The 17655-nt window shown below is 41.1% G+C and overlaps 1 non-coding gene across 1 annotated transcript; it reads left to right on the top strand.

The window, feature by feature from the left end:
- The first annotated feature begins 1669 nt into the window (after positions 1-1669).
- On the top strand, positions 1670-1775 carry LOC132643013 (small nucleolar RNA R71). The gene has a single exon (XR_009583474.1). It is a non-coding gene; the product is annotated as a small nucleolar RNA R71 (small nucleolar RNA).
- Positions 1776-17655: the final 15880 nt, after the last annotated feature.

The following is a 17655-nucleotide window of genomic DNA, read 5'->3' on the forward strand; positions in this document are numbered from 1 at the left end:
TTTTCAGAATCCATCAAAGCCCTCCCTGTAGCAAGAAAAGGCCTCCCCAGAATGATAGGAATGTCCCGATCAACAGCACAGTCAAGAATCACAAAGTCAGCGGGTAACAAAAACTCACCAACCCGCACAATCACATCATCAACCACCCCAACAGGTCTTTTGATAGACCAATCAGCCATCTGCAACCTCATCGTAGTTGGCCGTGGCATTCCCAAACCTGATTGCTTATATATAGCAAGGGGCATCAAATTAACACTCTCCCCATTATCACACAAAGCGCGAGAAAAGTCATGGTACCCAATAGAACAAGGAATGGTGAACGCCCCAGGATCTCCCTTCTGCAGAACAGTTGTGGTTGAGATAATAGAAGTCACAGTGTGAGTCAAACTCACGGTTTCATGTTGAACCGTCTTCTTCTTAGTCAGCAACTCCTTCAAATATTTCGCAAAATCGGGCACCTCCTTGACAGCTTCCAAGAAGGGAAAATTCAAAGATAACTGCTTCAGCTGATCATAAAACTTCTCAAACTTAGCATCTTCATTCTTCTTTACCAACCTCTGAGGAAAAGGAGGTTTAGATTTGAAAAGATGTGTCAAAGGGCGGAGAGCCCCTTTTACTGCCTGCTTGCTTGTGTTCTCAGCTTCCCTCGCCATCTCTGGAATCTCAGCATCCTTCTTGTTAGTAGGAATCTCATCAGCAATAATGGGTGCTTCAGACTGCACCTCATTCTCTTCATCTATCGGCTCAAGATCAAGCACCTTCTCAGCAGCCCCATGTATTGTTTTACCACTTCTAGTAGTGATAGTAAATGCACGGTCTATACCGCCTCCCCATTCTTGGGATTTGGAATAGTGTCACTTGGAAGTCCTCCCTTTTTAGGAAGGTGCTGCTCTCTAGAAATATCCCTCATCTGCGACTCAAGCTTCTGAATAGCCACTGTATGAGAACCCACTGTTTCTGTCAGCCTAGATAAAGTCCTTTTCGATTAGATTGATTTGCCAGAATCTTCTCAAGCATTGCTTCAACTTTCGAACTACCCTGCTCTGATGACTGCCCTTTCGGTGGTATATAAGGATTTGAACTCTTGTTCCCAAAATTGTTGTTGTTGTTGAAGCTCCCTTGGTTCGCACCACCATAGTTATTGTTGTAGTTCCCAGAGTTGTTGTAAGTACCTTGACCTTGCTGAGGTCTCCATTGATTCTGATTTTGATAGCCACCTTGGTAATTCTGTCTTTGATAACTCCCTTCAGAGTTATTAACATAATTGGCATCTTCAACCTGCATGGGTGGCCCATCAAGGAATGGACCATCATGAGCATGGTACATCCCTTTTGGCAAAATTACATCATCCTCACAAACATTTACTTTTTTGATCTGAGATTCATCGAACTTCTTCGTCAGCAAGGAAATATTTGTTGCAAGCTCTGCCAATGTTTGCTGGGTATCCTGATTTTCCTTCACTATATTCTGGAGCATAGCACTACCATATGGTACCACTTCAACATTGTTTGAGTGCCAAGCCTGATTATGAGTTGTCAGCTTGTTAAGTATGGTGGTCACTCGTCGAAAGGTCTTGTTCATAAAACACCCATCAGCTACATTGTTAGCTACTGACTGTGTCACTGGATCTAACCCTATGTAGAACTTCTCCATCAATATATTTTCCGGAAAACCATGATTAGGGCTCTTCTGCAAATACTCTTTGAACCTCTCCCAGGCTTCATATAGTTGTTCCCCCAGTCGCTGCTTGAATTCATAAATCTTGTCGCGAATCTCAGCCTTCTTGCTAGGGGGGTACCACTTTGTAAGAAAAACAGCTACCATTTCTGCCCATGAAGAAATGGAATTTCGGGGCAGCTTCTCGAACCATGTTCTTGCCTCCCCAGCTAAGGAATATTTGAATAACCTCAACCGAATAGCATCTTGTGGAACATTGGTCTGGATGTGATTTGCACACACATCCACAAAATTATGCAAATGACGTTGAGGGTCATTCTCGGTAGAGTTCCGAAAGTATCCCTCAAGTTTCAAAAGCTGGTATAAAGATGAGTCAATTTTCACTGTAGCAGCTCCAACTCGAGGTTGGACAATAGCAGATGCATAGTCCTCCTCTTGCACAAGTTCAGCAAAAATATTCTCATCATCAGATTCATTCGCCTGATTGTTCAACCGATTCACCTGATTACTAGCACGTTGATTCTGCTGATTTTGATTCATGTTCACCTAGTTTACACAGCGTAGAAAACAAGGTGTGATGGAATAAGCAAAAGACTTTAATCAAAGCAAACACTATTTAGTAATTTCAAAACCGTATTCCCCGGCAACGGCGCCAAAATTTGATACACTCAAATTACACCTATTATTGGTATAACGCCGACGTTGTCAAATATAGTAACCCAACAAGGTTGGGGTCGAATCCCACAGGGAATATGGTGTGAAAAGGTTACTAAAGTCGTAAATGCTAAGTTCTAGGTCTAATATCTTAATCCGATAACGTTGGTAAAAGTTGTGTTTTGTCTATGACTAATTTCTAAACTATTATTTTGGTGGAAAGTTATGGTAAAAGAAACTAAGGTTGTGTCCCCGTTAGATAGGGTGTATGATCATGGATATTGATCTTTATATACTTGTAATGGATCATTATATGAATGCACTTAATCTCTATGTGAATCTCTAATATTTCCCAATAAATAAAGATTATATCTTTCTATGATTTTCCCAAATATAAGAAAGTGATTATGAAGAACGATTAATCATGCAAAGTAAATTCCTCTTATTCCTAAGTGAATTTATTAAACAAAGTTTAAAGCTTTGAGTTCTTGTTAATTATTCTTACCAACCCTAATTATTTTTTCAAATAAATTTAGGGTTTATGGCTTTAATCAATGTTTGCAACCATTAATTATGAATGAAGAATGAAGAATAACTAAACCCTAATAATCCATTATTTGTATATCAATCACAAACCCAATCACAAAACACCCATCATTGGGTTCACAACCCTAGTAAGGGAATTTTGTTACTCATGACAAAGAACAAGAAATAAGAAATTGAAGAATTCATAATTGCTTACTTTGGAATAAAAAAGGAATTCGTAATACTTGAATTGATGTTTGAATCTTCAAAAACTAGAGAGAATTAATATCCTAAGTCAAGAGACAAAAATACAATGAATGGTGTCTATTAAAAACCCTACAATGGCTATTTATAGGTTTTGGAAATACAAAAGTTTCAGATTTGCACTTTGGTCCCGTCATGGCGAAATACGGTCCGTAAATCACTTTACGGACTGTAAAATTGGTTTACGCCCAAGTTGGCTGCTCAGTTGTGTGCAACTTCCCCTTTTGAAATACGGACCGTAAAGTGGTTTACGGTCCGTAAACTGCATGGTCGTATTTCAACATCCAATACTTCGACTTTCTGCCAGATGCTCAACTGGTTAAATACGTGATGGAATACGGACCGTAAACTGAAATACGGTCCGTAAACCTAGCTCGTAAACCACCATCTTCTTAGGTTAACTTTCTGGTTCTGTTATCCTTAAACACGACCATGGAATACGGCCCGTATTGTAGAATACGGTCCGTAAACTTCAATTTACGACCATGATCTGCACTTCAACTGTGATTTTGCCAAATCTGTTCCTTTACCTGTAAAACACTAACAAACACGTAAAATCACATCGACTTTCTTAACAACTAGTAAAACTTATAGCCTAAAAGTATCGATTGTGGCGTAAAAATCACGCCACATCATCCGACGGTACAAAGAATGACCGTCGAACCCCCCTTTCGCAGAACTGCAGTGAAGTTTCATTTGACGAACTTCTCTCCCGTGCCTCTAACTTCTTTGGAATCTTAATTAGAATCATTAAGCATTCTTTCTTACTTGTAGGGACATTATGTACACCTTAACTTACATTATTCCATTCACCGCTCAGTAACCCAAAGTTCCGAGGTGTAACATTCTTCCCCCCCTTTTTGGAACATCTGTCCTCGACTGTTAAGTACTTGGGAATTCTACAACAATTTCGCCAGAGTTTCCCCTGTAGTATGGCACTACTATCCTGCCACAACCACCCATAATAATATTGCCTCACAGGGCCACAATATAATAGCAATCGAGTTTGGCCACGCATGACCCAAAAGCATAAAAAGAAAACGTACATACCTTTTTCAAGCTTGCGTTTCTAGTTCTTAACTTACATCTTTGGGATATTTGGGGGGGGGGGGGGGCATTTTCATATCTGCCTATACCTTTCCCATTCCCTTTCTATTATATAGTAAATTCTTCTAGGATATCTCTCATGTCCTTCATAGATTATGCAGCCTCGTACTACTAACTCAATAATCCTGTAATGGTAACTTCTAAAGTGCTAGAACTCATGTCTCGTATATTTTCCTTACACTCACATCTTCATAGAATATGTTGACGGCGAGATATGCCGGCACCAGCGAGTCGTGGCAGAGGTCGTGGAGGAGCTTCCAGTTCCGGCGGACCATCACACCGCGTGTATGCTTTGACCGGCCGGCAGGACCCAGGAGCGTCCTCGAGCGCAGACCCAGGTATATTGTTAATCTTCTCTTGAGAAATATATATATTGATGGATCTGTATTCTGTTATATTACGTGATTTTCTCTTTCTGGGCATTAGTGAAAGTAAGGAAAAAAAAATCCAAACCAATAGAGCCGTCTGAGATAGTTATACATACAGATGAAAATGAATATCGAGAATTCGGTAGGGCGATATGTTCATTGCGCAGGTTAGATCGGGGTGGGACCTGCTACGAATTTTTTTTTTCGAAAATTTATTAAGACTCCGACCTGCCCTAAATTATGTGATGAAGGTTGTGCAGGGCAGTCGACGCCATTATATTAGCAATAACGCACCAAAACATATGAAAGTTTCGAAGTTAAGCGTGCTGGAACCAGAGCAATTCTGGGATGGGTGACCCCCCTGGGAAGTATACCCAATTTTCATGAATGCTGCTATAAAAGGTAAATGGGAACTCTGGGATAACCTAAAGGAAAGAAAATAGGTATGGACACTGGAGAGGATGAAGGATAAGAAATATGATTAAGCAAAACCCCTAAAGAAGTCGACGAACGACACATAAAACTATTGGTGTGGGAAATTTGGCGGACAAGTCATTAAGTGAGTAGTGAAATGTCGACAAGGGAAATTTTCGTAAATCGCTAAAGCATTAGTGGAAGTGGCCTGGTTCTAATCAAAATTCTGTCCGTTGTACTTCTACGCCTCTGATTTTGATGAAGCTCTGTCTATTATGCCTCTGTACTTCTGAATCTGATTATGTTTCCGCCTGATACGCCTCTGTACGTCTGACTCTGATTATGCCTCTGTACGTCCGACTCTGACCACAAATCTGTCTGATACATCTCTGTACGTCTGACTCTGATCACGGATCTGTCTGACACACTTCCATACGCCTAATTCTGACTACGGATTTGTCTGACATAATTCAGTATATCTGACTCTAATTATGGATCTGTCTGATATGCTTCTGTGAGTCCGGCTCTAGTTATGAATTTGTTTGATATGACGTAGGAATACGATAACGTTATAAGGAACCGAGAAGTGTGACGAGAGGTGAAAGATGTTGATGGCTAAACCGAAAAAAAAGGACAATGACATTGTTAAATGTAGAAGCGAAGGATATGCGGGGATAGAATGAGCAGGAGCTGAAAAATGAATACCCCCACAGGCGCTTTGGTTAAATACGAGTACGTGGTTGGGAAGGTAGACACCTCCCCGAAGTATCTTGAGACCCATAAGGTCAGTTGAACATTCAAGGACGAATGTTCTAAAGGGGGGGAGAATGTTATACCCCGTATTTTTGCATATTCGGAAAACTCGAAATAATTACGATTTGTAAGGAATAAGGTCATATGTGGAATTGAACTTATATATGTATGTTGCTCATGAAAAATATTGGTGTGGAAGTGTTGGAGAAGGCCAAGGGCAAAAATTGGAATTTCGAAAATTTGTTTCGGGAATTTTGAAATAAGAATTTGGACCAATTGGGCTAAAAAAAAAAATGAAAAGTGAGGCCCAACTTCAAAGGGGTGGCCGGCCATACCATGTCCCAAGCCCATGGAGTGTTAATTAATTTATCCATGTGATAAATTAATAAAGGGGACAATTATCCATTAAAACTCCTAGAACTTTCAAGACAAAACTAGAAGAGAGAAGACAAGAAACAAGAGCAAAAACATAAGAGCCTATTCGGCTGGCCATAGAGAGATTTGCCCTTGGAAAGTTTGTTCCAAAAAAATTGTTTTCTTGTTGTATTCCTACCAATTCAAGGCTCCCCTACAACTTGGTGTAATTATTTTGGAAGAAGGAGCACTTATTTCTTCAAGTCGACAACTTTGGACAAGTTAGGAAGTGAAGAACAAAGGTGAGTTTTAATCTTGTTTTATGTGTTATACATGGTTTAGATATGTTGTAGTATGTTAAGAAGGAAGAAATTCATGACTAGAATGATGTTGAGGTTGGGCCATGTGTGTATATATGTTGTATATCTATGGCGAGTTGAATTTATGTTGTAATTTAGTTGCGATTATGGTGGAACTTATATTGGAAGTGAAAGTTGAATGAAAATTTGATGAAGTTGGGAAATTCCCATGTTAGCCGTGGGTTATGCTATGAGGAAATAATGATGGATTTATTTTGTTTAACATGCTAGTTGCGTTGTTGTGATCTTTACCATGTAAATGAAGGCAAGATGGTTTAAGTTATTGTTGAATGGAATGTAGAAGGTTATGTCACTTTGGAATGATTTCATGTATTAAGAAAATGAAGTGGTTAAGGTGCAAATTATGATTAATGTTGATGAACTTGGAAGATGGAAATGTGTTATGAACTTGTATGTTAAAGATTAGAAGAATTGGATAAATTATGGCTTTGATGGAAAGTTTGCATGTTTTGTATATCTTGTGTGTATCTTGTGTATATATATTGTAGAAATAATATGAAATGCTTCCAAATGACATTGTAATGATTTTGATTAGTAGTGAATATGAAAATATTGAGATTGGGTTGGAAATGTGAGATTGGAAATGAGAGTTATTACACTATGTTGGAAAGAGGACAAGTTATGCCTTATTGTGTTTTGTAGTTGTTGTTGGTATTGTTGTTGGGTTGGTTGTTGCTATTCTGAGCCGAGTTGTATTCTCGGGGTGTCGCATCTATAGGGGAAGTGCTGCCGAAATTTCGGTAGGCAAGCATTGGTTAAGATTGAAATTTTAAGTCTCATGAATAGTAACTGGTAAATGTGACCATTTGCAGTTGTTGGACGAAACGGGAATTGAGATTGGACGAGCATAAGGCACGACTAAGGTATGTAAAGTTTCTCCCTTCATTCTTAGGCATGTTCTAAACGTAATAGGCTCGGTCGCGAGCCTTGGATATGACTCAGTCTCTCGAAATCCGAGATTGAAATTGGCCTCATTTCATTCAGTAAGATTGAATTAGTTTCCTTAGGAATCGTCGTCAAAATGACTTATGTGTATGAAACCTTCCCAATTGAAGTCGAATGGTTCCAAAACTCTCATAAATGATTCTATAAGGTCTATGATTCATAACTTGAGTTCACCACCACGATTGACCCGAGGTGGGCCCGCAGATTCCGAGACCTCCTACTATTGCTTTGTTTGTCTTATATCTATACAGTGCTTAAAAGAAACTTTGGATTATTGTTCCGTTTATCAAATAATAAATGTGAAGAATCTGTATTATACTTTGATACGTGCTATGATTCTAGAAACATGATTTGATATGACGAATTGTGTCATCCCCAAACAGGGCATACATGTACACTATGACTAACGTCCGACTTCTTTCAAATGGTTTGTCATTTGAACAGTTCCATTCGTTAAAAGAACCACCATTATGACTATCCTGTTGAACCCCATGGTATATTTGTTATGTACGAACAATCTCAGAAATTCTGCTCGACATAATCCGTCACAAATTATGAAAGGTACATTCTATGATTTATTGTTTGGTTTGTCTAGTGAGTATGGATTTACATGCACATGTTTCTGCACTACTCTGTTCGTGTAAGTTATAGTATGTCTTTTCACTGAGCCCGGGCCAGGACATGATCTCGTGCGCACTCCTCTGCATTACTCACCGAGTCCCTCGTACTTGCAGGCCGGGACACGTTATTTATATATGCTTATGATATGATGATATGGGGATGGCGACCAGGATGGCACATGATGATTATTCACCGAGACCCGCAGTAGAGGGCCGGGACACGTTATGTATACACAGTACATGATTCTAACATGCATGATTTCACCACCGAGTCCCTTAACAAAGGGCCGGGACACGCTATTTGCATATATGGTATATGATTTTGTTATACATGATTTCATCCACCAAGTCCCTTATCAGAGGGCCGGGACACGTTATATGTGTTTATATGATGTTATATGATTTGGCATGCACCATTTATGCTTTGACATTAGTTTTCTGAGGTCTCGGATAAGGTATTCACCTTTTGTACTTCGGACTCGGACTATAGCTCCGTCTGTTTTATTTCTGGATCTTCGACTCCGAGTATGATTCTGCTACCTATATCTTTGTACCTTCGGCTCTGACTGTGGTTTTGACAGTTATAATTCTGTACTCCTGTTCTTGACTATGATTTTATTTGTTACATTTCCGCTTTACATACTCGGTACATTTTCCGTACTGACCCCCTGTTCTTCGGGGGCTGCGCTACATGCCCGCAGGTACAGACGCTCCTTTTAATACACCACCAGCTTAGGACACCTGTTCCGCTACTTGGGAGTGCTCCTGTTGATCCGGAGCTTATATTTTGGTATATATATCTTCTGTTCTTTTCATCTTCTGTACATATGGTCATTTGGGGTACGGCGGGGCCCTGTCCCGTCATATGATTCCGTTATGTCTATTAGAGGCCTGTAGACATGTTTGTGGGTTGTGGATTGCCACAGTTCTGGTAGGTATGTGTGAGACTGCGACTTAAGTGACCTGCCTGCTGTGATAGCCTTAACGGCTAATGTCTAAGTCTATGTATATATATATTTTGTGCGATGTATCCTATATCCATATGAATCTGTGTATGTCTAATTTGTTTAGCCGGTTAGTACGCTAACTCTGTCAGGTAGATACGTATGGGTGCCCAGTTAGGACACCAGTCGCGGCCCACGGGGCTGGGTCGTGACAAAAGTGGTATCAGAGCGGTTTGTCCTCGGAATGTCTACAGGCCGTGTCTAGTAGAGTCTTGTTTATCGGTGTGTTGTGCACCACATCTATAAACAGGAGGCTACAGGACCTATAGGGTGTTACCCTTTCTTTGAATCTTAGATCGCGCGTTAGAGCCGTGTTATCAGGATGTTTCTCTTTCTGACGAAATGTTATGTTTTCAGCGATGCCTCCAAAGAAGGCGACGGCCGCCCAGAAGGGAAAAGCGGTGCCAGAGACCGGGGAGACTAGCTGGGTCCAGAGGGTTACCAGAGCCCACCCCCAGACCATGCCCGATGTTGTTCCCCAGTCAGAGGGTTCTACTGTACCACTACCAGAGGGGCCGGAAGCAGCTCCACCATTAACCCCAGAGGCCCCAGCTCCCCCACCAGAGACTGAGAACAGGACTTTGAGGGAGGCCGTGCAGCTGTTGACGATGATAGTGGACGGACAGGCTCGCGGACGCGGGCGGAGAGGTGGTGATGACGATGACAGGCGCGATAGCCTGAGAGTCCGTGATTTTCTGACGTGCGTCCCCCCAGAGTTTTTCGGGTCCAAGCCCGAGGAGGACCCCCATGAATTCATTAGGGGGATGAGGCGCTCATTGAGACTGGTCAGGGCTACGGAGACCGAGTCCGTGGAGCTAGCCTCACACAGATTACGTGATGTGGCGGCAAATTGGTATGAGTCCTGGGAGCTGTCCAGGGGTGAGGGTGCTCCCCAGCTACCTGGGATGAATTTGTGGCCGCTTTCCTTCGCCACTTTCTCCCTCCGGAGCTGCGACGGGCGAGAGTTGATAGGTTTTTGCAGCTAAAGCAAAGAGGCAGGAGTATCCGAGAGTATAATCTAGAGTTTGATTCCTTAGCCCGATATTCCCCTACTATCGTAGCCGATATGGAGGACAGAATGCACCGGTATATGATGGGGATGGATGATTACTTAGTTGATGCCTGTATGGCGATGGCGGCGCAGACAGATATGGACATCGCCCGATTGCAGGCTTATGCCCAAGGGATGGAGGACCGCCATCGAGCAGATCAGCCCAGCAGAGATCGTGATAGGAGGCCGCCCAAGAGGTCCAGATCTGCGGGATATTCTGGAGATTTCTGAGGCGGATGGTCTCAGCAGTCGTCTGGTAGGTCCCTTCCTCCGTCAGGCCGGGGTACGCAGTTCGCCGGCAGACGCTTTGATGGCGTAGGTCCGTCTAAAGCAGGCCAGAGTTCTAGGGCCTCGGATTTGCAGCAGAGTAAGGGGTTCAGTCAGACGAGGCTATCTATGCCTCAGTGTCCTCAGTGTGGCAGGTACCACCCGGGAGATTGTCGTCTCGCCACCGGAGCTTGTTTCTCGTGCGGCCGTCAGGGCCACGTTATGAGGGAGTGGCCGTACCGGGGTGGTTCAGGTTCAGTCCAGCCTACTGGGTCAGTTGCCGGCTCATCTTATCCTTCAGTAGCTACGCGTCCCACGGGGCGAGATATGCCGGCACCAGCGAGTCGTGGCAGAGGTCGTGGAGGAGCTTCCAGTTCCAGCGGACCATCACACCGCGTGTATGCTTTGACCGGCCGGCAGGACCCAGGAGCGTCCTCGAGCGCAGACCCAGGTACATTGTTAATCTTTTCTTGAGAAATATATGTATTGATGGATCTGTATTCTGTTATATTACGTGATTTTCTCTTTCTGGGCGTTAGTGAAAGTAAGGAAAAAAAATCCAAACCAATAGAGTCGTCTGAGATAGTTATACATACAGATGAAAATGAATATCGAGAATTCGGTAGGGCGATATGGTCATTGCGCAGGTTAGATCGGGGAGGGACCTGCTACGAAAATTATTTTTAGAAAATTTATTAAGACTCCGACTTGCCCTAAATTATGTGATGAAGGTTGTGCGGGGCAGTCAACGCCATTATATTAGCAATAACGCACCAAAACATATGAAAGTTTCGAAGTTAAGCGTGCTGGAACCAGAGCAATTCTGGGATGGGTGACCCCCCTGGGAAGTATACCCAATTTTCATGAATGCTGCTATAAAAGGTAAATGGGAACTCTGGGATAACCTAAAGGAAAGAAAATAGGTATGGACACTGGAGAGGATGAATGATAAGAAATATGATTAAGCAAAACCCCTGAAGAAGTCGACGAACGACACATAAAACTATTGGTGTGGGAAATTTGGCGGACAAGTCGATAAGTGAGTAGTGAAATGTCGACAAGGGAAATTTTCGTAAATCGCTAAAGCATTAGTGGAAGTGGCCTGGTTCTAATCAAAATTCTGTCCGTTGTACTTCTACGCCTCTGATTTTGATGAAGCTCTGTCTATTATGCCTCTGTACTTCTGAATCTGATTATGTTTCCGCCTGATACGCCTCTGTACGTCTGACTCTCTTATGCCTCTGTACGTCCGACTCTGACCACAAATCTGTCTGATACATCTCTGTACGTCTGACTTTGATCACGGATCTGTCTGACACACTTCCATACGTCTAACTCTGACTACGGATTTGTCCGACATAATTCAGTATATCTGACTCTGATTATGGATCTGTCTGATATGCTTTTGTGAGTCCGGCTCTAGTTATGAATTTGTTTGATATGACGTAGGAATACGATAACGTTATAAGGAACCGAGAAGTGTGACAAGAGGTGAAAGATGTTGATGGCTAAACCGAAAAAGAAAGGACAATGCCATTGTTAAATATAGAAGCGAAGGATATGCGGGGATAGAATGAGCAGGAGCTGAAAAATGAATACCCCCACAGGCGCTTTGGTTAAATACGAGTACGTGGTTGGGAAGGTAGACACCTCCCCGAAGTATCTTGAGACCCATAAGGTCAGTTGAACATTCGAGGACGAATGTTCTAAAGGGGGGGAGAATGTTATACCCCGTATTTTTGCATATTCGGAAAACTCGAAATAATTACGATTTGTAAGGAATAAGGTCATATGTGGAATTGAACTTATATATGTATGTTGCTCATGAAAAATATTGGTGTTGAAGTGTTGGAGAAGGCCAAGGGCAAAAATTGGAATTTCGAAAATTTGTTTCGGGAATTTTGAAATAAGAATTTGGACCAATTGGGCTCAAAAAAAAAATGAAAAGTGAGGCCCAACTTCAAAGGGGTGGCCGGCCATACCATGGCCCAAGCCCATGGAGTGTTAATTAATTTATCCATGTGATAAATTAATAAAGGGGACAATTATCCATTAAAACTCCTAGAACTTTCAAGACAAAACTAGAAGAGAGAAGACAAGAAACAAGAGCAAAAACATAAGAGCCTATTCGGCTGGCCATAGAGAGATTTGCCCTTGGAAAGTTTGTTCCAAAAAAATTGTTTTCTTGTTGTATTCCTACCAATTCAAGGCTCCCCTACAACTTGGTGTAATTGTTTTGGAAGAAGGAGCACTTATTTCTTCAAGTCGACAACTTTGGACAAGTTAGGAAGTGAAGAACAAAGGTGAGTTTTAATCTTGTTTTATGTGTTATACATGGTTTAGATATGTTGTAGTATGTTAAGAAGGAAGAAATTCATGACTAGAATGATGTTGAGGTTGGGCCATGTGTGTATATATGTTGTATATCTATGGCGAGTTGAATTTATGTTGTAATTTAGTTGCGATTATGGTGGAATTTATATTGGAAGTGAACGTTGAATGAAAATTTGATGAAGTTGGGAAATTCCCATGTTAGCCGTGGGTTATGCTATGAGGAAATAATGATGGATTTATTTTGTTTAACATGCTAGTTGCGTTGTTGTGATCTTTACCATGTAAATGAAGGCAAGATGGTTTAAGTTATTGTTGTATGGAATGTAGAAGGTTATGTCACTTTGGAATGATTTCATGTATTAAGAAAATGAAGTGGTTAAGGTGCAAATTATGATTAATGTTGATGAACTTGGAAGATGGAAATGTGTTATGAACTTGTATGTTAAAGATTAGAAGAATTGGATAAATTATGGCTTTGATGGAAAGTTTGCATGTTTTGTATATCTTGTGTGTATCTTGTGTATATATATTGTAGAAATAATATGAAATGCTTCCAAATGACATTGTAATGATCTTGATTAGTAGTGAATATGAAAATATTGAGATTGGGTTGGAAATGTGAGATTGGAAATGAGAGTTATTACACTATGTTGGAAAGAGGACAAGTTATGCCTTATTGTGTTTTGTAGTTGTTGTTGGTATTGTTGTTGGGTTGGTAGTTGCTATTCTGAGCCGAGTTGTATTCTCGGGGTGTCGCATCTATAGGGGAAGTGCTGCCGAAATTTCGATAGGCAAGCATTAGTTAAGATTGAAATTTTAAGTCTCATGAATAGTAACTGGTAAATGTGACCATTTGCAGTTGTTGGACGAAACGGGAATTGAGATTGGACGAGCGTAAGGCACGACTAAGGTATGTAAAGTTTCTCCCTTCATTCTTAGGCATGTTCTAAACGTAATAGGCTCGGTCGCGAGCCTTGGATATGACTCAGTCTCGCGAAATCCGAGATTGAAATTGGCCTCATTTCATTCAGTAAGATTGAATTAGTTTCCTTACGAATCGTCGTCAAAATGACTTATGTGTATGAAACCTTCCCAATTGAAGTCGAATGGTTCCAAAACTCTCATAAATGATTCTATAAGGTCTATGATTCATAACTTGAGTTCACCACCCCGATTGACCCGAGGTGGGCCCGCAGATTTCGAGACCTCCTACTATTGCTTTGTTTGTCTTATATCTATACAGTGCTTAAAAGAAACTTTGGATTATTGTTCCGTTTATCAAATAATAAATGTGAAGAATCTGTATTATACTTTGATACGTGCTATGATTCTAGAAACATGATTTGATATGATGAATCGTGCCATCCCCAAAAATGGCATACATGTACACTATGACTAACGTCCGACTTCTTTCAAATGGTTTGTCATTTGAACTGTTCCATTCGTCAGAAGAACGACCATTCTGACTATCCTGTTGAACCCCATGGTATATTTGTTATGTACGAACAATCTCAGAAATTCTGCTTGACATAATCCGTCACAAATTACGAAAGGTACATTCTATGATTTATTGTTTGGTTTGTCTAGTGAGTCTGGATTTACATGCATATGTTTCTGCACTACTCTGTTTGTGCAAGTTATAGTATGTCTTTTCACTGAGCCTGGGCCAGGACATGATCTCGTGCGCACACCTCTGCATTACTCACCGAGTCCCTCGTACTTGCGGGCCGGGACACGTTATTAATATATGCTTATGATATGATGATATGGGGATGGCGGCCAAGATGGCACATGATGATTATTCACCGAGACCCGCAGTAGAGGGCCGGGACACGTTATGTATACACAGTACATGATTCTGACATGCATGATTTCACCACCGAGTCCCTTAACAAAGGGCCGGGACAAGCTATTTGCATATATGGTATATGATTTTGTTATACATGATTTCATCCACCGAGTCCCTTATCAGAGGGCCGGGACACGTTATATGTGTTTATATGATGTTATATGATTTGGCATGCACCATTTATGCTTTGACATTAGTTTTCTGAGGTCTCGGATAAGGTATTCACCTTTTGTACTTCGGACTCGGACTATAGCTCCGTCTGTTTTATTTCTGGATCTTCGACTTCGAGTATGATTCTGCTACCTATATCTTTGTACCTTCGGCTCTGACTGTGGTTTTGACAGTTATAATTCTGTACTCCTGTTCTTGACTATGATTTTATTTGTTACATTTCCGCTTTACATACTCGGTACATTTTCCGTACTGACCCCCTGTTCTTCGGGGGCTGCGCTACATGCCCGCAGGTACAGACGCTCCTTTTGATACGCCACCAGCTTAGGACACCTGTTCCGCTACTTGGGAGTGCTCCTGTTGATCCGGAGCTTATATTTTGGTATATATATCTTCTGTTCTTTTCATCTTCTGTACATATGGTCATTTGGGGTACGGCAGGGCCCTGTCCCGTCATATGATTCTGTTATGTCTGTTAGAGGCCTGTAGACATGTTTGTGGGTTGTGGATTGCCACAGTTCTGGTAGGTATGTGTGAGACTGCGACTTAAGTGACCTGCCTGTTGTGATAGCCTTAACGGCTTATGTCTAAGTCTATGTATATATATATTTTGTGCGATGTATCCTGTATCCATATGAATCTGTGTATGTCTAATTTGTTTAGCCGGTTAGTACGCTAACTCTGTCAGGTAGATACGTATGGGTGCCCAGTTAGGACACCAGTCGCGGCCCACGGGGCTGGGTCATGACACTCTGGTACTAACGGCCCTGTCACTTAAACCCGAACCTTGCCGATGTGCCTGGGCGGCAACTAGCTCTGTCAATAAGTGGATAGCCTCGGTCACCTGTTGACCCGAAGCAACTGGTGGAGGAACTGGAGCTGAAGCTCCTCCTTGTTCTTCGACATTGGGCGGGGTAGAGGAAGTATTAGATGGGGCCTCATTATGTGACTCGCCCTCTTCTACATTCATTGGCGGCTCTCTTTCTACCCGCCTTTTTGTCTTAGTCTTGCCCTTCTGGGTGGCTGTAGTTTTTCCTTTTTGCAGCATTTCTGAAATCATAACATATTAATAAGAGGGAAAAAATCTTATAACACAGCTCTATTGCACGATCTCTTAAGATGAAAGATGGTCATTTTTCCTAAATGTCCTGTAGCCTCCTGTTTATTAGCGTGGAGCGCAACACACCATAAAGTAGACTCTACTAGACACGGCTCGTAGACATTTCCTAGGACTGAACTGCTCTGACACCACTTTGTCACGACCCGACTAGGGGCCGTGACGGGTACCCGGGGCTAACCACCGAGCACCGCCCATTTCCTTACTCGTCATAGTCATTATGCACTTCTTTCCCATTTATATACTCATAATCATAAGACTATCATTGTTCATTTGGAAAACGAAATTAATTTTTTTTTTATACACACGCACTTCGGCTATCAAGATAATAATATATATACATACACCATAGTAGCATTGTGAGACCATACTACCCACACGTACGTATCTACGAGCCTCTACTAGAGTACTAGACATATGGTCGGGACAAGACCCCATCGTACCCAAAATACATATGTTACATCCGACATTTTCGCTTATTCAAAAAATTCAAGATAAATGGACTTGTGATGAATAAGGCCACTATTGGACATTTCTTGGTATGAATGTGTAGGTTATGAATTCAATGAGGTGGAATTACGAAAGGTGGCCAAGGGCAAAAATTGGAATTTTGAAAACTTGCCCATGGACTACAATATGTAACCAACCATTTTGGGCTCAAAAAAAATAAGTGAAGTAAGGCCCAATTTAAGGGGGCCCAACCGGCCATTCAATGAAAAAAAAAGGGGGCCCAAGTCCATAATTTAATTAGGTATATTATATATGGTGATACATATCCATAGAATGTTCAAGAAAGCAAGAAAAATAAAAAAAAAGAGAACAAGGCATTTCGGGTTTGAGGAGAAAAGAAGAGAGAAAAGAAAGAAAAAATTTTGGAGCCAATTCTTTGGTTTAAAAAGTTCATCTTTTGTGAAATTATTACCAAGTGCAAAGCCCTCTACAAGTTGGTACAAGTATTGTGGCAAGAAAACAATTTTATCCTCCAAGTGAAGAACTTGAAGAAAGGTGAGGATTTCATGCTTTTGTTATGCTATAAATGGTATATGTATGTTGTAGTATGTGTGAATGAATGAAAAACATGGAAATTTTGTGTGTTGGAACTAAGGGTGTGTTGGCCGAATACATATATGTATATTGCATGATTTTGATGGTTTGAATTCATGTTAGAATCTAGTATGTTATGGTAGAAATTGTATTAGGAATGAAAGTTGAATAAATTAGTGAAAGTTGGAAAATATGAGGCACGGCCGTGTGGCATCATGTTGATGATGGAATGTGAATTAAATCTTGTTAGTGTGTTAAGTGTGTTATTGTGAAGTGAATGAAAGGATAATGATTCTTGTTGCTATGGAAAAATGGTTATCAAGTTGTTGTAGGAAAGTATGCAACTTTGTTATGATTTATGTAAAAATGGAAATGAATGTATCAAGAGGCAAATTATGATTATGGTTGATGAATTTGGAAGATGGAATTGTATAATGAACTTGTATGTCGAAAGTTAGGAAAAGATTGGAAAAGTAGTGACTTAATGGAAAGTTTGAATGTTTGTGTATCTTATGAATATTATGTGAAAATGGTATGGACGCCTCCGATGTATGTCGTAATGATTTTGATGGATAATGGATATGAAAATAATAAGTTTAGTTTGGAAATGCAAGTTCGAAACGAAAAATGTTTCGTTATGTCGAAAGATGGCTAATGATGCCTTAGTGTATGTCTTGATGTTTGTTGTTGTTTGGATGTCATTTCTGGGTTGTTGTGTTGATGAATTGAGCCGAGATAAGTCTCGGGGATGTCGTAT

Source organism: Lycium barbarum, chromosome 5, assembly GCF_019175385.1.
Source record: "Lycium barbarum isolate Lr01 chromosome 5, ASM1917538v2, whole genome shotgun sequence".
NCBI classification, from domain to species: domain Eukaryota; kingdom Viridiplantae; phylum Streptophyta; class Magnoliopsida; order Solanales; family Solanaceae; genus Lycium; species Lycium barbarum.